This window comes from Anthonomus grandis, chromosome 1, assembly GCF_022605725.1.
Source record: "Anthonomus grandis grandis chromosome 1, icAntGran1.3, whole genome shotgun sequence".
Lineage (NCBI taxonomy): Eukaryota > Metazoa > Arthropoda > Insecta > Coleoptera > Curculionidae > Anthonomus > Anthonomus grandis.
The window spans coordinates 40,575,168-40,598,757 of NC_065546.1; the positions used below are offsets into that span (position 1 = coordinate 40,575,168).

Genomic DNA, 23,590 nt, shown 5'->3' on the forward strand with positions numbered 1-23,590 from the left:
AACAAAATTTTAAACTTGTTTTATTAATAAAAATATGGTTTTCTTACTATGGCAAAAAAGGGACTTTTTTCCCAGAGAATGGAAATCATACATCAATCATAAATGTATCATATCATGTTTCGGCTAAATAATATATGGATCTTTCTTCCTTGCAAATTTTTTAAATTTTCCTCAAATATTCTATACACCACCTGACAATTCCATTACAGCAGCTCTTTTGTTAACCATCTTAAGCTTAAATCCAAGTTTTATCAGGTATCTCCGCAAGGTTGAGACTGAGAAATGTTTGTCCCTTGCCGATAAGATGTCTCTATGGTCAGAACCTCATTGTTTTTGTATTTAGAATACACACCTTTCCTTAGCAATTTGGCAATATCCATGTCAAATCCCTTTGATTGTCCTGCATCTTTCCTTTTTATTCTGTCTTTAATCTTTTTTTTACAGGCATATTGTACTATAGGGAACCCCTGTTAAAAACGCTGTTTTTTGCAAAGCACTACAATCATTTGTGAACTGAGGATCATTCCTTAGATTGTTATAAATATTTAGATAAATTTGTTTGGCGTCTGTACTTAAACAATTACGTTTTTAAATTTACGTTTACGTTTTTTCAATTTACGTTTTAAAACTGCTTGATTTCCTCTGTAGCTTCTACTTTCCTTGCTTCTTTTTGCTTCCTCAATTCTAGAAAATGAACTATTAGAACTATGTAAGTCTTAACCACTGTCCAGATCACTCTTATTGTTTTTATCACAAATGTTATTGTCTTTCTTGTACACCCACGGTCTCCATAAGCCCGCACAAACACTTTTTTCCTATTTTCCCAGGGTCGAAACATTTTAAAGTTTTTAGGTATAATACCAAAACAAATCCACAAACACAAATAAATAACACACTTCCTCACAGTAAAAACTGTAAAAAATTTAGACGAATACAGGCCAAATTCTAAATTCTTTACTTTCATAAACGTGTAAAAAGCATAACCGGCAAAACACATCAAATAATAACCTCACATGGCCCCCCTCCCAACTATTAAAGGTGATAGACCCATCCAACAATTATTTTAAAGGCGATAGACCCATCCTTAAAGATCTCTTTAAAAACACGTCGAAAGTAATACAAAAACTGCCCAAAAATTTATTTGGGTACGGCCCCGTAATTCTTAAAATCAGTGGGATAGAGAGAGATACACAATCACTTGCACAGCCTAAAGTAGGAATCGCCAGAACGCAGGTGTTTTATCTTTGTTTAATAGACTGGCTAAAAAGAGGTGACAAGTCTGTGAGTGCTGGAAGTGTTTAAAATATTTTGTAAGATGCTTGGATTTTAGTCCGCGGTCAATTTTTTGATATTATTTTCTTGTGATATTATTTTCTTTCTAAAAATTGACATTTTCGAAAGAAAAATAAAAAATAGTATAAAACATGGGGTTTTACGTATATTTAAAATGATTTCATAGATAGGCAATATAAAATTTTGCCATTTAAACATATATATCATGCAACAATAAATATGACATAGGCGCACGGACTAGTTAGTGCGGCATCTGCGACACATCAAAGATTCTAATAGATCTCTGAACTGGACTTTAGCAAGTGTGTGAAAAGAACTAAGAAGCCGGAGTCTCAGACTTCTAATTACACAATTAATGATGTCATGAATGCCTTAAAAAACATGGAAAAGAAGTACGATGTTCTTTTCCAGAAATATGAAGAGCAGGTCAAAATAAATGAAGAGCTGAAACTGGAACTTAGTGGTATAAAAAACCAGTTAAATAAGAAGGAACAAAGGGAGCTCACGAATAATGTTATTGTTTATGGGGTCCCTTATAAAACCACAGAAAATTTGCAGCAGCTGGTTTGTAATATTGGAAAGCAGCTTCAAGTAGATCTAGACAGTAATTTTACAGCCCTTAGAGTAGGAGCCAAAGAAGAAGGAAAGAAGACACCCATCAAGATTAACATAAAAATTGAGGACATTAAGAAAAAACTTATGAAATCTCCTAAAAGGTATAATTTAAATACTTTGGTGTTAGGGTTTACTGAAAATCATAATGTATATCTAAATCATGATCTAACTAAACACAACCTAGACTTATTTAAAAAGACACAAACATTTAGAAAGGAGAATAATTATAAATACCTTTGGTTTAGTAATGGGTCTATTTTATTAAAGAAACATGAAAATAGCAGGGTTTTAGTGATTAGTACAGAATCTGATTTAAAAAACTAGATAAAAAAATCTAAATATTGTTTATTTAAATATACAGAGTATTAGAAATAAATTCAATGAGATTAAATGTTATGCAAAGGACCGTAATGTAGATATTTTTATGTTTGTTGAAACTTGGCAATCTTCTGAGGAAACGCATCTATTTGAGTTGGACGGGTATCAATCAATCCATTCTTGTAGAGAAAAAAGAGGGGGTGAAGCTTCTATTTATTTAAAGAGTGGCTTAAATTTTAAGATACTACAAATATCAGAAAAAAATGATTTTTAGTTTGGCATGTATTCAGATTGATCATAAAAATTTAATTGTTAGTTTAGTGTATAGACCACCATCTTATTCATATGGTGAAACCTTAAATATGTTAGAAAGTATTATGAGTTCCTATCCAATTAATCATATTATTGTTGGTGATATTAATTTAGATTTATTAGATATTAGTAATAGAGAAATAATTAATTATAAAAACACCCTAGCCCTTAATAACTTTCATATTAAAAATAAACTAAATATTTTAAATGCTACAAGAATTACGCAAAACACCAATAAACTTTTAGATCATGTATTAACTGATTTTAAATGTAAGGAAAAATGTTCAGTAAAAATCGAATCTAATGCGCTATCAGATCATGAAAAACTCACTATACATTTGGATGAGATAGTTAGGCCGGCTAACGTAAAAACGACACATACTTTGAAAGGGATTAACAATGGAAAGTTTAAAAGACTATTTGAACAACAAATAAAAGAGACAGAAATTACCTCATTCCAGTATCTTATTAATATAATACAATCTAGCAAGGCTGCAGCTGAATACGAGCGAAAAATAAAATGCATAAATAATAATATCTGGATAACAGAGGAGCTTGTAAACTTAATAAGAGAGCGAGATCGACTATTTGAAGACATGCGTAATAACGATAATAACAGAGAAATAAAAAACCAATTTCGTAACATAGAAAATAAAATTACTATAATATAATATTATAATAAAATTAAAACACTTAAAAATACTCATTTTAGAAAAAAATGGGCAGAAGCAGGTTCCGATACCAAAAAACAGTGGTCAGTGATAAATAATTTATTAAGCAGAAAAAACCTTAATTTAAATAAAATTAAGGAGACAAATGTAAATAATAGTATAGTCTCGGACACTTACGAAATTGCAAACTGCTTGAATCGCCACTTTGCTAGAATAGGTAAACAGGACACAGTTAATAGTTTGAAGCGTAACTCTGCTCCTGGAGATGATCAAGTTACTGTTAATAATCTTTGCGTATTAGATCCCAGTCTAATCAAAATTCTTACAAAACTGGTTAACGATATTTTTGCTTTTTTTTTTGCCTGACGAACTCAAATTCGCTAAAATTACGCCGATCTTTAAGTCGGGATCTCAAGATTCTATGGGCAATTACAGACCAATTAGTTTAATAAGTACTTTTTCGAAAATAATAGAACGGGTTTTAAACGGCCGAATGTTGGACTTGGATGGCTTTTTAAAAAATTCTAACACGCTAAGTGCTACGATGGATTTCTTAAATGAAATAATTACTCAACTAGAAAGTAAAAAAATGGTAGTGGCTGTCTTTATCGACCTGAAAAGGGCTTTTGACGTCGTTAGCTGGGATGTGCTTTTAGCTAAATTACATAATATGGGATTAAGAGGGCCCGTTTATAACATTTTAAAATCCTATCTATATAATCGACAACAAGCTGTGAATATTAATCAAATAGTTAGCGAAATTGAACTAACTGAGTGTGGGGTTCCACAGGGCTCTGTTCTTGGGCCACTACTCTACGCTCTTTACGTGCTCAGTCTTAGGAGTGCTGGCTTGACTGGTCGATATTTTACGTTTGCGGATGACACAGCTATGTTGTACAGTGATAGTGATCTTGAGAGCCTGGAGCGTGTTGTTAACACAGATCTTGAAAAATATTCCAAATGGTTACTGTGCAATAAATTAAAAATTAATATTCTTAAAACTAATTTTTTATTTTTCTACAAAAAAACAAAGTTTCTAGAAATCCGGTAGTAAAAATAAACAATATTTTAATTGAAAAAGTGTCACACATTAAATATTTAGGGCTAATCATAGATGATAACTTGAACTGGAAAGAGCACTTAATGCATGTAACTAATAAAATTATACCAATGCTAGGAGCTATATACAGGGTTAGAGACTATTTAACGTTTAAAAGCAAGATGTATATTTACAATTCCTTTTTCTTGTCGCATTTTAGATACCTTCTCCCTTTATGGGGCTCTTGTGGTCAGGTGGATTTTAATAAAATGCAGGTATTGCAAAATAAAATATTAAAGGGATTATTTAAAATTGATTGGCGTACAAGCACTGTGGACCTACATAGGGGGTTGGGGGTGTCTTAATGCTGAGAGAGTTACTTATATTTGAACAGGGCAAATATATGTTTAAAGTAACTAATAACATCCAAAAGACTAATGTGAGAATGGTCTCTACTGAAAATATTTACGATCATTATACCAGGGCTCAACGTGACATCTATTGGGACAATAATATCAGGACTAATGTAGGTTTACGTAATCCAGTTTATCAGGCTATAATAGTATATAATAGTCTTCCAGTAGTCATTAAGAACATGGACTCGGTTAAAAAAGTCACAGCGAAACTTTTAAGTCATATATTAGAATAGTTTTTTTTTTCGTTTTGCTTGGTTGCTATAAATATACTTAAACAAAAATATCTAAAATTGCACTTATTGTAGGTATTTAATTGGATTTATAAGGGTAGTGATGTAATTGACATCGTCAGGGATTTTGATTTGTTTTATTTTCTTTTTTTTTGAAAGGTTTATAGTATATTTAATATATCTGTATATATGGTTAAGGTTGTTGTACACTCTGAACGTTACATATCCTTGGTACCAGTGCATTGGCACTGTTTTAAGGATTTTGGTTTTGTAAAGATATGATTTTAATATGTTTGAAAATAAAGAAATTTGTAAAAAAAAACATCATTTTTTTAAACCAATTAATTTTCTTTCTTGATTATGCAATAATACATTTTGTTTGAGTACTGTATTGGATTTTTTTATTTATTTATTTACAGACGTAGCTGTCCAATAATAAGAAAGCACGTTATATCACAAGTACAAATTAGTAAACAAGTTCTACATAATATAAAGAATTAATGCTCCGTAGTTGGAAGTAAACTACGCACCATTAATTCTAAAAATTACATCACAATCGAGAAAAAAACAAACAAAATACCCATGGAGTTTAATCGGGAAGCCGTCTTAGGTGTCGTTTAAAAGCATAAAAGCTCAAAAAAAATCAATATAAAGCCGGCCACTCACGTTCCGGTAGACCTGAGAGGTATGCCTGCACAGGCGTGCCTGTACAGGTATACTGCAACGTGTGTGTGAGCAAACCTGCGCAGTTCGGAGTAACTGTGCAGGTGACCGGAGCAGAATTGAAAATCGATTCGGTGTACCTGTGCCAGAGTGTTGTCGTACGATGTACCGGAACGTGTGTGCCGACTAACCTGAACAGTTCGTCAGTTTTTTCGGTAATTGGATACGAAGGCCACTTTTTTTTTAATAAAATGGCGTTAAGTACGGAAGAACAACGTCGAATAATTGCTGAGTTTATAGAAATTTATAAATTTTCGCCCGGTTTATGGCGAATTAAGGCGAAAGAATATCATGATGGTGCAAAAAGGGATGCAGCATATAAGACACTTGTGGAGAAACTGAAAGAATTAGATCCTACAGCCGATAAAAATGCTGTAATAGAAAAAATTAATAATCTAAGAAGCAATGTAAGAAAAGAGAAAAAAAAATGAAGATTCTGTTAAATCGGGAGCATCCGCAGATGAAGTTTATCACCCTAAGTTGTGGTACTACGACTTATTTGTCTTTCTTAGTGACCAAGAAACGCCAAGAAATTCCACATCGAACTTGAATGCAGATGAGGAGACTTTATCTGAGGTAAATTAATAAAACACAATCTATTATTGTTTATATTCATTATATATTTAGTTAATATAATTGTTTTGCCATGGTACGCTGCTCTCATGATTAAAGTAATACATGAAATTTTCCGTAACATTTTTTGCTGTATCATTGATATTGCAGGGGTTTCGTTGCTCTAAATTTTCCATGCTACTTTTCCATGCATTTGAGTATGAAATATACGAAATCGTGCAGCCAATATTCCAAACGCATTTTCGACGATGCGCCTTGCACGAGACAATCTATAGTTAAATATATTTTTCTCTTTCGAGTTCAAGTCCGCTTGTCGAAATGGTTTCATCATATCGTAAAGCAAAAGCGTCGTCGGCGACAAACACATACGGCAGATTCCTACCATTTCCTTTGACATGTTCTTCGGTTGGGATACGTAAATCACCTTTTGTCAACATTTCGAAAAATTTTGTGTTTTGGAGAACACCTCCATCCGAAATTCTTCCATTGGTCCCAAAATCTGCTAAAATAAATTAATATTTGGCATTTGCAATTCCTAAAAGAACCATACTGTGTCGGCCTTTATAATTAAAAAATTCAGAGCCACTTCCAGCCGGCGGAATGATGTCAATGTGCTTGTCGTCGATTGCGCAGTGTGGAAAGTCCCATCGTGCCTCAAATAAATCTGCTATTTCTTTCCAATCTTCCTGGCATTTTGGAAACTGAAAAAATAAAACAATAAAATTACAATGTTTACAAAATTACAAATAAATATAATATTACAAATAAATACTAAGTAATATTATTTTAATGTTAATAATATTGTTTATTTTAGGTTGAGTCAGTACAAGAAAACGTTGACTTGGAATGTCCATCTCAAGCACAACCTACAACAGACGGTACCGAATCGCTAACGCAAAATGAGAAGGTTGCGTGTTCTTCAAAGAGTGGCACAGTGACTACTTCTCGATCAAGGCCAGGAAAAAACAACTACGATTCGTTAACCAAGGATGTTTTGACCAGTCTAATTGCAGAGTCTAATTGCAGAAAAAATAATCAACGATGTAATGTTCGAGGCTGAACTGGGCGGCCTTACACTGCAACATAGATGCGTTAACATGCAGAAAATGTATAATGCAAGAAATCCTAACATGCAGCAATGCCAGCCACTTATACTGCCTTGCCAGTCGGCTCCCAATTCTACATCATATTCGTCCTCTCCCAGCTTTATTAGTACCCCTGCTATAAGTCCAAATTGTCAATTCCAACAAAACAATTCAACAAACCAACAACAACTGTCTTCTGATGATGTAGTGGTTGTACGATTGAACAATACATCTGCTGCTTCTTATTTTACCAACTTCACAGACGATCAAGTGGTAAAAGAATTTTGAAATCCCCTTAGATAAGGAAATCCCACAGAGAAAGAGCAAAAAATATTAACCCGCAAATTATTTAATTCTTAAAAACGTATACATGTACAATGTACGTTTTCAAGAATAAAAAACCTAAAGTGCACAAAAACCCTGTTTTTGCCAACTCTTAAGGTTATGTACACCCGCAGACTTTTTTTAAAATTCTTGAAAATGTACATTCAGGCTCCTAAAGTACAAGTCATCATCTGTCAAATAATGCCGTTATTGATAATAATTATTAATATTCCTACTTAAATAATTTGTAATAAATACCTTTTAAAAAATAATAAATTGTCTTTTGCTTACTTTCAAGTATTGTTTGCGCAGAACTTTATACAAAGCATCACACGTTTCGGGAATTATTTTTCCCAGGGCCTGAGGTGAAATAATTGTAGAATACTTCAAGTCTTCATAACTTCTTCCTGTTGCTAGGAATCTTAGAGTTGCAGTTAATCTTTCATGAGGTGAAATGGATTTTCTCATTACAGTATCCTTCTTTACAATAAAAGGACTCACCAAAGAAAGCAATTTTAAATATGTTTTCTCATCTATTCGTAGATAATTTTGAAAATCTTTAGGTTCAAATTCTAACTCGTTCAATAAACTGACGTGACAGTAACTTTTTCGCTTCAGTATCCAATCTTTGCACCATTTTTCCCGTTTTTTCCTTACACGTTTATTTAAAGTCAATAAGAGTGCTAGCATAGCCAATGCATCATCACCTTTCGACGTTATCATCAACTAAACAAATTCTAGAATTTTACCATAGCGTGTGTGGGCTTGTCAGGTCTTTGGTATACCTGTACAGTTTTACCTGCACAGTTGTACCTGCACAGTTGTATCTGCACAGGTCTACCGGAACGTGAGTGGCCGGCTTAAGAATGCTTTAACTCTAAACTATTATACATACGGGTACATCTAATAATTGGAGAATTTGATAAGTAATTGGAAAAATACCTAGATACTACAAAAGTTTGTCTATTTCGAATGATGTAGGGATTGATGTTAAAATTGAGATTTTCTAAAACAGATGAAGAAGCAATGATATTGTTTACAGTCTTGTATATAAATATTAAATCGGACGTTAGCGTACAATTCCAAACTCTTGTAGCGTATTACAGTACAGGTCTTACTATACTATTAAATAATATTGTTTAGGAATTTACGTTGCTAAATTCTTTTGTTGTTTGAAAAACGAATGCAAGTTTTTTAAGAGCCTATTGTACAATATTTTCAAGATGTTTTTCAGACAAAAGCCTAGGATCCAATATCACCCCAAGATGTTTAATATAATCCAAATATTTAAGGCTTACGTTGTTTAGGCAAATATCACACTTAGCTTGCAGAAATTGCAGGCTTCTTAGAAAACAAAATACAATTACATTTGTCCAGATTGACAAAAAGTATTTTCAAAGTATAACAGTTCATAAAATTAGATAAATAATACTGTAAAATAAAATAATTAGCAGCAGAATTAATAGTTTTTGAGTTTTTAAGATCATCCGCATGTAAAGCGTAGGTACTATGTGAAAAAATGCAACATATATCATATAGAAAAACAGCAAAGGATTCAAGGCATACCTGAAGTCACAGCTGTCTTCTTAGATTTTAGGCCATTTACAACAACCTACTGAGATCTTTCAACCCCCTTTTTGCAAAAAAATGATTAAGAAGTCTAAAGTGGGTCACATATATTGGAAAAAAGGAAATTCAAATTGTTCCTTTTGCAGGCGAGTTAGATGTCAATGGTATCATCCTTCTAGGTTATAATATAAAAGACGGCATATTCGTGAAGTATCTATTGAGTATTGGATATCAAAATATTAATAAAAATATGTAATTAAGTAGGAGAAAGTGTTCAACAATCAGACACAAAATAGATTTTGCTAAGTATTGACCTTGTTTATTGAACCAACCAAAATATGATTATCACTAAAATAAATTAGGGCTAAACCTAGGTTTTTATGGTAGAACAAACATCATAAACCAAAAACTAATTTAAAAAAAGTTTGTTCAACAAAGGAAGGTTCAAAAAAGAAATGTTACTGAAACACACATGTTCCACATCTAGACACTGATTGTTCCACAATAAGACAAAAGGTTGTTGTTTGTTTTAACGAACTTCTAAAGTTAAAAATGTTTTAACGAACTTCTAAAGCTAAAAAATTTACTTCAAATAAGATTGTTTCCACATGTGCTGGTTTTGGTAAAACCATCTTAATGTTTTCCAAACATACCAATGAAACGTCTTCTATTTCGGGGTCAATGAAGCTGTTATTATACTTAACGGACTTTCTCAAAAATTTGACCTCGCATTCCTTATCCTTTTTACTGAACACTTCAGCTATGTAATAAATTTCTTTCTTTTTGTCCATAAATTCTATAAAAATAAAATCGCTAACTTCTGGCTGTTTATTAAGTTTATCTAGAAGTGGTAGTGGATCGATTTCTCCTACAAAATCAATATCATCATCGGAACGTTCGGTTACAAGCAACGCGGCGTCTTCATTTTCTTCGTCTGCTGAGTCTTCATCGATTACTTTTCTTTTTACGACCTTATTCTTCTTAACACTTTTTTTTCTTTCTCGCTCCATTTGTTTAGCTTCTAGGGCGATCTTTTCTGGAGTGTCCGTGGCGATAATACTTTTAGCTTTTTCTGTCTTCTTTCTCTGATTTTTTGGTTCTTCAGTTTTTGGGTATCCTTTAAATTGTTGTGGACTTACGAAAGTTTCTTTGTGATTTTGTGTAGGTGTTGTGTTTAAACTAACTGATACTGAAACTAAGGAGTCTGACATTATATTTTCTTCAATGCAAAATCGTCATCTGTAAATATGAATTTATCGAAGGGATAAATCCCAGTTTTTCGAAATCCGGATTTGATATTAGCGGGAGTCATCGATTTTTCAAATGCACACAGCCTAAAAGTCATGTTTGTAAGGCAGTAAAAAATACCGAGACATCTAATGGTTGTAGCTTGTTGGAGGTATGTGGCGTTAAGGAGAATTAGGAGAGAAGGGTTTTCTTTTGTGCTGGACGTATGTTTAATGAAGTGCCTTACAACGCTTGGAAACAATTCACCAGAATCGATCCATCCAGAATCGAAAACCAATCCCAAAGTTCCATGCGGTGCTCCATAAGTTATTCGAGGATTAAACTTTTTTCGTGGAAAAATCATGACTGGTGGTATTGTATTCCCGGATACTGATATAATACAACAAGTGGTGACCAGTAAACCTCGTTCGGCGCTGGTGCAGGAAGAGACATGCTTGATCCCTCTCTAAGCAACAATCTTTTTCGGTTTTTGGAAGGTTGTGGTGGCAGTTTCATCTGAATTATAAGTTCTTGTACCGCTGTAAAAATTTCCCTGGTTCTAAAACACTTTTTTTAAATTTTTGAAAAAAAGTCCAACATTGTGTTTGTTGAATGATGTCGCTCTGGAGAAGCTACATTCTTCCGGCTGGCGAAGACTTAATTCTGCATGTCTGGAGATAAATCCAAGGAACCATTCGCGTCCAGCTTCGTTGTTTGTTTGCCAATTTTCCGGAATTTTACAATTATTAATAGTTGCCATTTCATAAGCCAATTTTCTGATATTAATAACCGTTTATTCGTAACACTTTTTTGAGCAAGTTAATACGTAATCGGCTAGGGCTTTTTCTTGATTTTCGGAAAAAACTTTTCTACAAGCATAATTTGGAGCCATTTTAATCTCTTTGGTGGGATTCTGTTTTTGCCTTTTTACATATTGATAAACCGTTTGAAATTTTAAATTGTATCTTTCAGCTGCTTGTCTTAAAGACATCTTCTCTTCGATGATTGCTCTAACAGCAGCTCTCATGGATTGTTCATCAAATTGCCCTTTATTGCTTTTTCGCTGACGTCCTCGAGCTATTTTTCCTGAAATATAAATTAAATTTTTACAAAAACAATTACTTCAACAACACTCCAAACAAGCGTTTGATTGTGGAACAAACATGCTGTCTGAAAGTGGAACACAACCTACAATACAAAATTAAATTTAACTGTGACCTTCATACATAACCTACAAAAGTAAACTTGCTTATAAAATGTCGACAAAATAGCCCAAAATCTGATGTAAAGATTGTTTTTTGTAATACTAGTTTCAAAAGAAAAATTAGAGCATATAATATCATATCAAGAAAAAACTTACCTTGAAAAACGATTTTTTACTAAAAAATCCACAAAACCAAGAGAACAGCGTTCAAACTTTGTTTACCACATCGGCGTGTATAACCGCACTATCCGAACGAAAAACGTCAAACTTGCGGCGGGAATTTCAAAATTACATGCTTTGTCTGATTGTGGAACATGTCTGATTGTGGAACATTCTCCCCTGTATTATTATAATCTAGCAAATTTATTGCTTATCCGAATGCCGCAAAATTAAGGTATGCAAAAATGAAGGTAGTGTCTGATCGATATCCAGCGACCAAAATTGAGAACGCAGCGTATGTCGTTTGCCAGCAACATCTAGTCGGCGCCCATTATTATTTAATCAATATAATGCCCGTATTTCGGGCGCGGACTATAAATAGTTTGCTGGCAAACGACATATGCTACGTTCTAGATTTTTGATTGCTGGATATCGATCGGGCGCTAGCTTCACAGATATAAAAAAAATATCTAGAGAAACAACACAACTGGTAGTGGCAACTTCGTATACGTGCATTGTAAACATAGAGGTATTCTACGTTGCCAAGTTGCTTTTTTTCATTAACTTTTTTGTCAGGAATCCTTTTTTTTATTCTGAAAAATTTGTTGATTACTTTTACGGTATATACAGGGTGTTTTTTATATATTGCGACAAAATTCAGGAACGTGTTCTTTGGACAAAAATTCGCAAAAAAGTTCCTATAAACATAGGTCTTAAACCTTTTAGATTTTGAGCTACAGGGTGGTAAAGTTTTAACAAAAAAAATGATTTTTTTTTCGATAACTTAAATACCCCTGTAGATATTTGTCCAAAGATTGGTATGTACGGGTCTGTGTATCCAGAGCCATTTACCAACATACTTTTAACATTTTTATATTCTCCAGTGGCGTGTGTACGGGTTTTCCGTTGAATACTTTTATAAAGAAAAATGGTACGCCACTGGTTTTTCTTGTATTACAAAATATTTTTAAATTCCCCGTTTTATTTTCAACATTTTTGATCCTTTGGACTTTGTCCGTTAAATGTACGGTTTTTGCACAAAAAATTAAAAAACATTTTTTTATTTTGACTGATCGCTAAAATTTATTTTTTCTATGATCGTTATAAAAAGTAAGTTTTTTTTTTTAATTTTATTTAAAATTTCATTGTAGTTCATAATATGTCACTTTATTTAACATGTTAAAAAAGTGACATATGAGTAACGTGTTAATATTTCACGCTTCCAAAATCGCGAAGTAGCCTGTGAACATATTTTTTTTAACGTAACTACGGACAACGCCGCCGCAACGATAATCACATTCTTGTTTAAGAGTTTAATCTTTTTACCACATTCTTCCTCTGCCCACGATAAAGTTGATATTTGTAAGATTTTGTTATTTTTTAAATTTTAAATCATAGTCACTGTCCGCCAGTTGACAAGATTAATTTGTTAAAAAAATGGCTAACAATTACAAAAATAATGAAAAGTGCGATATGCACTTTTCATAAATACGCCTTGCGTATTTATGCTGAACATTACCCGAATCGTGTTATTCCTCATCACTCCATGTTTACGCGTTTACACCAACGTCTAAGTGAAACCGGCAGCTTTAAAAAACTCACCGCTGAAAACGGACATCCACGAACAGTTACTTCTTAAATTGAAGAACAGGTGCTCAATGAATTCGAGGAAGATCCCACCACAAGTATTAGGAAAATTGCTCAGATGGTACCGATTAGTAACTTTACAGTTTGGAATACTCTTAAAAGAAACCTTTTATACCCGTATCATATTCAGTGGGTGCAGGCACTTTTGCCAGGCGATTTTCCGAAAAGAACGGCTTTGTGTCGTTGGATGCAAGAACGCATAAGGCAAGATGCACCGTTTATAAGAAAAATACTTTTAATCGATGAGGCTAATTTCTCCAGGGACGCAATTATGAACTTCCACAATAACCACATATGGCATTATGAGAACCCACATGCTGTGGCAGAAAACTGTCATCAGCACCAGTTTTCACTTAATGTATGGGTCGGTATTATTGAAAACTTTCTCATCGGTCCATTTTTTTTTACCAGCAAGGTTGACTGGACAAAGGTGTCAAGAATTTCTTGAAAATGAATTACCAGCGATGCTAGAAGATGTCCCCATTCAGCTGAGACAGCAAATGTTTTTTTACATGACGGTGCTTCAGCCCATTTTAGTTTAGTGGCTCGGCAGTATTTGGCTATTACGTATCCAAATATTCTGGGGCCACCTTAAATCACTAGTTTATAGAAATCCAATTGATAATGTAGAGGAATTGCGTAATCGCATTATAACGTCTTGTGACATAATTCGGCAGACACCAGGAATTTTTGAACGTGTCCGCCAATCAATGCGACGTTGATTAGATGCTTGTATTGATGTTGGAGGAGCACACTTTGAACAACTTTTGTAAAAATAATAATATTACTTAAATAAATAATAAAAAATGAAATATTTTTTATCACTTAAAAACTTGTATTTTAAATTAAAGATTTAACAGGGTTATTTAAGTTATCGAAAAAAAAATCATTTTTTTTTGGTTAAAACTTTACTACCCTGTAGCTCAAAATCTAAAAGGTTTAGGGCCTATGATTATAGGAACTTTTTTGCAAATTTTTGTACAAAGAACACGTTCCTGAATTTTTTCGCAATATATAAAAAACACCCTGTATTATTAGTCAGCAAATAAACGAAACTTTTAAAGAGTACATTTTTTACCTGTTACAAACAACACAGAATGAAAAATTGAAAAGTCGATTTGGCATCATTGTCTGAGAGAGGGTGAACTCAAACAACCTCGCCTATGGTTCGCAGCTAGGCTTATTCTAGGCATTCAATGTTCTAAGCTCATCTACAATACGTCCTAAAAACTTCCCAGAATCAACGACGTTTAAACTGGTGTTATAAAGTACAAGAGGTTCCAAAGTATTTTTGAAAGAGAAGGCTTTCGTTTAAGAAACGTTAAGACACATAAGATTAGAATCGTACCACTATTTTATGGTGACTAAAAATTACCTAGTCACCATAAAATTGTCACGGTTTTGTATACTGTCTTATGATCCGGGTTGCTCCAAGCAAAACTGATATCGTGCGCACAAAGACAGAGTTTACCGCTGATGTCCAGACTAGTGATATCCTTTATAAGCCGTAGAAACAAAATAGAGCCTAAGACGTAACCTTGAGGCACCCTAAATTCTTCTTCATTCTTCATCAGCTTACAAGAAAAAATCGACGGATTAATCCCCACAAGCTGACTTCTCTTATTACGATAAATATTAAGCCATTCGCGAGGAGTTCCTCTAAACTACGGGTATAGCGAATTAGGATATTATGATTTACATTATCAAGAGCTTTAGAGAAAAAAAAGCTTTACATAGAAGAAAGCTTTAGAGATCGCGGAAAATTGTTACTGTCGAATGATCGTTGCTTGAAAATTTTGTCTTCTGGAAATATGTGTAAACTTGACAACAGAGAATCGGTTAATATGTTTGTAAACAAAACACTCTTTTGCCCCTGAGCATATAATGAATTCAAACAAAGTTGTTATTTTCTGATTCTAGTCTTTTAATGTTCTAATACGAACTTTACAAGTAACAAAAAAAATCGGAGAAGAAAAAAAATGTCTAGGACCGGTCCTCGGCCCTCTAAATGTGGGCCTAATACATTGCAAGATATTCTTGAAATATCCTAAATAAATAAAGCCGCGCTGTACAACAAAATAGCCGAACTCTATCCAGATTACATAAACAGCAAATCGTGGATGTTTCGGTATTTGTATGTTTGCTTACTTGTTTAGTTGGTGTATGCGATGTGTTTCAGGCTAATGCTGATGAAGGCAAGCATTTACATTGCAGGGCCTAATTGATTTAAGAATTATATTAGAAAGTTCTAAAAGTTTGAATATTTTCTACCTATTTAAAAATAATCAATTTCGGATTTAATGAGAAATATGCCTAATATTGCGTAAACTTAATCCTATTCCTCGTAATTGCAGCAAAATCACGCTAAATTAGCTCGTTAGCTACATGCATGATAATTAATGACACTATAAGCTATTAATAAGCTTATCGTATTAACAAAAGGCATAAGCGAATATTTAAAAAGGATACGAGGATTAATTATTTGGTTATCATTGATGGTGGTAGGAAAATTTGGGGTATTTTAGTTGATTAGATTCAAGTCACATATTTCTTGATTAACTTAAGAACATTAGAGCATTCTAACTTAAGAGCATTCTAAAATGGAGTAAATTATGTGTAGTATAACAGATGATAAGGGCCTTTCGGTTAATTTATGTAAATATTAGATATCTCAAGAATGAAAATATTTTCCCAAATTCAGTATATTTCTGGCATATTTGAGTTAAATTGGAAACTTGCAAAATGAGTTATTAATTAATTAATGGTGAGTGCTGAAAATAGTTTTGAATTAATTGAACGTGAAGTTTAATTAGTGCTTAAAATAGAGAAAGAGCATATCAACTTCCTACGAGAGGCACGATGTTATTCTGGTGGGTTTTCGATTAAAATTCACGATGTCAGAAACAAAATCAGTGTGCATTCTAGGACACGTTAGTAAAGCACTGCTGTGATTCCAACTTAGGTACAAGCGTAGGAAGAAGGTACAATTTGAAAATGTATGTAAACGAATTTTAAATTCAAACGCCAGTTAAAGTTTGACAAACTAAAAACTACACATTGCTTAGGCATTAGGTACAAGTCCAATCGCCTCTAACGAAAAAAACTAGTATTAAAGTATCTTAAAAAACTCTGTTCAAAACTGATGAGGTATTAAGCAAAGGACTTGATTTCGCGCTCTTATCAAAGCGATCGGTGAACACATCTTGTGGGACTTGCATTGTCTTATTTATTTAATGTAACACGACGTTTCGGTTGGTAAGTATCTCCAACCGTTATCAAGTGTAAACTGACAGCAAACTACTATTCTATAGGCTTATATACTAGATGTGTGCAGCGATATGGAAAGGAAAGTCATCCGTGAAAAGAGTTGGGGGGGAGGACACGCCTCTCTCTAGATCCTACACTGTCCTGAGAGTAGAGGCTTCCAGATGTTGGGTATATCGACGCTTGGCTGGCTGAAGATCCCCTGATTCTGTGAAATGAAAGCTGCCTCTAAGAACTTCCTCTTCTGCCAGTGCTGTTCCTTATGCAGAATCTTGGCTTCTGACCAGTGGATATTGTGTCCATTATGCCACGCGTGCTCTGCTATTCCGGATTTGGAAACCTTTCCTCTTTGGTATAATGCTTATAGTAGATAATAATATTCGTTTTAAACATCACGTGTCTAATATTCTTAAAAAGGCATATCTTGCTTTGAAATTAATTTATTTGCATAGACACTATTTAAGTAAAGATATTAAGAAGCTTTTATGTGATTCATTGGTCCTTTCACAATGTAATTACTGTGATGTAGTGTATGGCTGGTGTCTTGATTATGAGGATAGGGGTAGACTGCAAAAGCTCCAAAACTCTTGCATTCGACTAATATTTGGCATTCGCAGGAGAAACCGCATTTCCCATAAACTTCACGAACTTGGATGGCTTTATATGCATAATCGAAGAATTGCTCATTCTTTAACATTTTTTTATAAAATTTTAATATATCGTAGTCCGCCCTATCTCTATCAAAAAATAACTTTTAGAAATTATGTACACCATTTAAATTTAAGAAGAAATACTATTCTCATTCCGAGACATAAAACACAGTTATTTAAACGATCATTTTCTTACAATTTTGCTTATCAAATAAATTCTTTAAATTTGGATCCGGACCAATTATCAATTTCTTGTAATACTTTTCGTAATAGGATGATTGTACATCTAATGAATCAGCAGGGTATATAATTTAAGTTCTTCTTTTTTAACTTTTTAAATGGTTGTTTTCTTGAGTAATTTATTACAATTTTTGGTATTGGGATCATTTTATTTATTTATTTATTGTCTGCAATAATTTTTCTATTTTTTGTTATTTAACAAAAAATTTAATCTGTTTTTTTGGGTATTTGCAATGTGTATTGTTTTGCTTGATGTTAAACTGTCAAATTTAGAATTTAGAACTCTTATATGTAGGTTTATTAGGTATATGATTAAAGAAAAAGCTGTATTTAATCAGTTATTAGTTAAGCGTTACTGTTAATGAGCGTTACTGAAATTACCATTTTTTTTTTTAATGAAGTGTGGGGCCACAATGTTAAAGACCAGAATCTGCCATGGCATAATTCTGAATTTGTAGGCCTTTTATTTGCGTAAATTTATTGCTAGATTTTGTAAACTTGTATTTTTTTTGTTTCTTCTATGCCAATAAAAAATATTTATTATTATTATTATTATTATATGTCAATGATACAGTTATTGTTTGTGCCAAAAGAGGCACAAAGCCAGCAAAATTTCATATGCACATTAATAACATTAGGCCTAGCATTATGTTTACGATGAAGGTAAAACTCATCAGTGGAGTCAGTACTGCCTTTTTCAGATGTTTGTGTAAAGAACAATAATAAACACACAGGCCAATTCCCACACTTCAACTTCAATTATCCTCGTTTAACAAAGATTGAGATCAATAAAAAATAGGAGAGTAACCACTATATCCAACAACAACCTCAAGAGGGAAATGAAAAACATCACCAAAGACTTACAGCAAAATGAATATCCAAGCAAACTAATAAAGACAACTAAGAGGAAAGTACCAGTCATAACAAAGAAAGCCACACTGGAGGGTCCTACAAGATTTTTAACGATTCTATGCATCAAGGAAACTTCGGAGCAAATCAGGAGAATTCCCAGAAAATTCAACTTTTCTGTCATTTAAAATAACCCTATATATTTAAAAAAAGATACACGTAATCATCTTATCGTAGGAAGTCATCCTACTGGTGCGTCGCCGAGAATATAGGAAATCCCATGTAAATTTTAAGGGGATCAATTCTTGGCTTCCCTGTACATTTTACAGAAAAAATTTAAGATAACTTTTTGAAGAGACCAATCTGGCAAAGCCTCGTGCAAAGTCAAAAATTTTAATAAGCGAATCTTAAATTATTCAATTAAATATAATTGCAAAATTACCAAATTTTCGGTTCAGGTAAAACCAGACACCAGCCACCAGCAAACAATTTGGTATAAGGCTTTGTCCTTAAACTACTGTCGAGACCAAATCAGCATTTGCCAATCATTTATTGTCAACAGGTCATAATATTTGCTACCCCAATAATGTGGCAGTGGTTCATGACTGCCAGAAGGACAAAAAGCTGGATCTTATAGAGAAGCTAGAGATTACAAGAGCAAAGAAAAGTCCAGTTTTGACTTACAACATTAACAACGTGTTTAATTTTGAGCCGGGACTCATTTTTAATAACATCATCTAGTCCCCTCCTTTCTTTTCAAGCTTTTATCACATGAAAGGTGTGGCCTAACGCTTATTGCAGCAAACGTTAACAGTCTTGCTGTGAGGTTGTAGGTTCAAATCTCGATAGTTCCTTTTTATTTTATTAATTCCTTGTATTCGAGTTCTATGTTATTGTTTTTTTAAACTTATATTTGACCGTTCAGTGTGTGTGTTTATTTGACCCAGTCGGGTGTGATTTTAACCTTCTCAAGGTATACTTTTTGTTTTACTTTAAGGTCTTTTTGTAATTTGTTTTGTTTTTGTTTGCATACTTTTTTAGGTCTGATAATGCTCTTAGGAGCAAAACATTTGTCATCACTTAACTTAACAACACTTAACAAATAAATAATAATTTTTTGAGAATTTTTTAAGACCGAGACTTTGTGTTGTTCTCTTTTGATTTACAATGGATTTAGTATGAAAAGTGGAAAACATAATATATATCATATATTAAATTATAACATTTAAAAATTTAATATAGATATCAGAGAGAACAAAGCGTGCAAGACAATCTTTTATAGTGTACTGTTGAGATATCTTAGGAATGACTATTGTTATTAGATCAATTCAATTATCGTCATGGGGAATTTGATAGTAAAGTTGAATCAATTCTGAGGGTCAAATTTAATCATCCCGTATAATAAAAACAACTACAGGTACCCGGAAAGCAAAAAAGGGATATTTTAAGAGCCACAAATCAAATTTCTGTAATACGTAGAATACTATACAGGGCCAGATCGCGTGTTTCATCCCCATAAATATAAATTTCTTGAGGCTTTTATCTCTCGGTCAATAAAATAGCCGAAATCTCTTGCTGGCGGCGGCGGCAGCGGTGGCCTCTATATGGTATAAATTATTAGCGATTTCCTCGCGTAGAAGCCAAATCCGAGTTTAGTATTGAATGTAAAATAAAAATCGAGAATCGACATTTGCTCTAAATTCTTCTTGAGTCAATAACAATTCATTCACGGGAAAACTCCCTCCGGTCGGTCCTAACTTTGGATCTGCTGGGTTAAACCGGTCTGGCTTTTTCACGACTTCCGAGGGAACTTTATATTGCTGTCCCGTGGAACTTGTTTTCTTACCCGGGTAAACGTGACAGACACTTTTAAAATATATAGTTTCAAATCACGACTCGCTGTGTGGTTTCTCGCAACAAAAAAAAGGATAAAATGTTTTAAATGGATCTACCAGTGAAAGAAAAATTACTTTCAATGCAATAATAATTTTTCAAAGCAGTAATTTTTATGAGTCACCGAAAGAAGAGGAAAAAAACGTTTTTCTATAGTATTAGATCATTATATTGGTTTCTAAGGTCCATGAATCTTTAAGATATTTTTGATTCTGATCTCCTATTAATATTATCTTCTCAGCTAATAGAAGATACATGTAATATAATAAATAACAATCTACATATCACTTCAGTGATTTTTACGAGGGCGGGTCAATAAGTCTGTGACTTTTTGAATTTCCCGCCCTTTAATGGAAATGGCAACTCTGCTCCTGTCAACAGAGAACTGTCAGTTGACGCCTGTCAAAATTTGAAGAAGCTGCGTCATTTATTTTCTGTTTGACAGCTGTTTAAAGCAGACTACCACTCGTTTTGAGAAGAAAATGGAAAAAAGTGAATTTCGTGTGCTCATTAAGCATTATTTTTTACGGAAAAAAACCATCACTCAAACCAAGGCTAAGCTTGATAAATATTATGGGGACTCTGCACCATCCATTTCCATGGTAAAGAAGTGGTTTACTGAATTTCGATGTGGCGACAAGACATTTCGTACAAGCACGGAAGATGCCGAACGTTCTGGACGCCCAGTCGAGGTCTCTACATCCAAAACAATCGAAAAAATTCACGATATGGTTTTAGCCGATCGGAGATTGAAAGTGAGAGAGATTGTGGAAGCCATAGGCATCTCACATGGTTCAGTAGTTTCAATTTTGAATAATCATTTGGGTATTAGAAAGCTTTCCGCAAGATGGGTGCCGCGTTTGCTCACAATCGACCACAAACGCAACCGTGTGACAATTTCCCAGGCGTGTTTGGCGTTATTCAACCGCAATATGGACAAATTTTTGCGTCGTTTCGTCACCGTGGACGAAACGTGGATCCACCACAACACGCCGGAGACCAAACAGCAGTCAAAACAGTGGATTTCTCGGGGTGAATCGGCGCCCAAGAAGGCAAAGGTGGGTTCGTCAGCCAATAAAGTCATGGCGACCGTTTTTTGGGATGCGCGCGGTATAAACCACATTGACTATCTTCAAAAGGGGAAAACAATCAATGGAGAATATTATACCAACTTATTGGATAGATTCAATGAGGAACTGAAAGAAAAAAGACCACATTTGGCCAAAAAAAAAGTTCTTTTCCACCAGGACAATGCAAGGGTCCACACATGTGCAGTTTCCATGGCAAAAATCCATAAATTAGGTTACGAATTCGCCCTATTCTTCAGACTTAGCCCCCAGTGACTATTTCCTATTCCCAAACTTAAAGAAATGGCTCGGCGGAAAGAGATTTGACTCCAACGACGAAATTATCTCTCAAACAAATGCCTATTTTGATGACCTCGACAAATCATATTTTTCCAAAGGGATAAAAAAATTGGAGAAACGTTGGACTAAGTGTGTAGAACTTAAAGCAGACTATGTTGAAAAATAAAATAACTTTTTATATAAAAACCTGTCTTTTATCCAAAAAGTCAAGGACTTATTGACCCGCCCTCGAATATCATGACAATGATTTCTAAGAGTCACCAAATAGTATACAGGGTGTTACTTAAAGGTATGTCATAATTTAAAAGAAACATTCCTGGACCGATTTTAAGTCAAAAAGCTTATATAAACATGGGTCCTAAAATGATTAGTTTTTAAGATACAGGGTGTTAAAGTTTAATGTTTTTTTCGTTTTTAATATGCAATTTTAGTATAATTTAAATGCAAATGTTAAAAGATAAAGGCGTTAAAAACAATAAAGGTAAAAGTTATTTTCAAAAATATGGCCAGAATAATATGTAGTTCGCAAAAGGAGAATTTATTGCTAATAAAAGTATTTTAATTTCGGGTGATAAGTCTTCAATGTTCGTTGACTCTGACTTCAGTTTTCCTTCCACTTTGGCCGACATAAGGGGTGGGAGCAAGTTAACTTGTAAACTCCAGATCGGTGCGTATCCAGAGACAACCAAAGAGACGTGCAACGAGAGATAAATTTTTGTCCTATTGTTGTTGCTCTCTTTAATCTGTATATACTGTATTTCGTTGTCTTTCTCTTCCCTTATGGAAGGCGACCTAAGGTGGCGTCACAATACTAATCTTTCGCAATGCTATATGTATTTAATTATCAGAGCACTCAAGAAAAAAAATTCTTCCATCTCCGTGTAAATAAATGCAAAATAGTTAGTGTCCAATTCTCTAGTATTTCTAAAATTATAATTAAGTGCGGCAACAGTGCAATACTTGCTCAACATGAATACGTGAATTTCAATGTAGCTAGCAATGTAGTTGTTGTTGCTGATTAATTTTGTTTTGTTTTACATCATTAGTTGAGATTTTGAACGAGTGCTTAAATTTTACGTATTTTATTACCCACTGGAATTAGATGAACTTGATAACAGTAGTTAGTAGTTGTAGTTGTTTGTAGGATACAGATTTTAGTGTTTTGACTTGTAGTAGGAACAGAAATATGTTCATTAAGGTAATTGTTAAGGCTGTAGTTAAAATGGGTATTCCATGGTGGTTCAAAAGGAAAAATTAAAAGATTTGCAAAAAAAAAACATTTAAAAAAAATATAAAACTAACATAAATAGTCATGAATGAATTTAAATTTAATAATAAAACTTAATATAATTACAAGAATAACATTTGCTCGGACTATCTGTGCTGACTATTTGCTGCTATTTTTAATTTAGCTGTAATCTTTCTGTTTTATTCTTTTAATTAATTTTTATTGATTAAAATAATACTGCATCATAAATAATGAAACATGTGTATATGTATTTCATACACATACAAATTTAACAGTATATTCATTATTATAGAATAGAACAGACTTATCTATTCTTTACTAATTAGTGTTACACCAAAGGATATATTTTTTGGAATAATATTATAGTACCGTGATAATTAAAATCTTCCTAAATTTTAGTTGCATTTATGTATCTATATGCATGTTACTGTTACCGTGTTAAATTATAAATTATTAAAATAATTAATAAAATGCATGTACATATTATAGTTATACCATATACTGAAAACACAATAGAAAATGTTTCAGAATTATATTTAGTTTATTTAGTTCCTCAATTTAAAAATCAGCCGTTTTGTCTCAGAACATAATTATGAGGTTTTGACTTCTGAGACATAATGGCTGATTTTAATTAAAATAAATCATTAAATGCTTAACAGCCGAGGTTTGACTT

General features: G+C 33.3%; 1 protein-coding gene across 3 annotated transcripts in view; it reads left to right on the plus strand.

Annotated features, from left to right (window-relative positions):
• Positions 1-23,590, plus strand: part of LOC126737743 (neuropilin and tolloid-like protein 2) — a 622,239-nt gene that overhangs the window by 72,932 nt on the left and 525,717 nt on the right. The gene's annotated exons all lie outside the window — the stretch shown is intronic.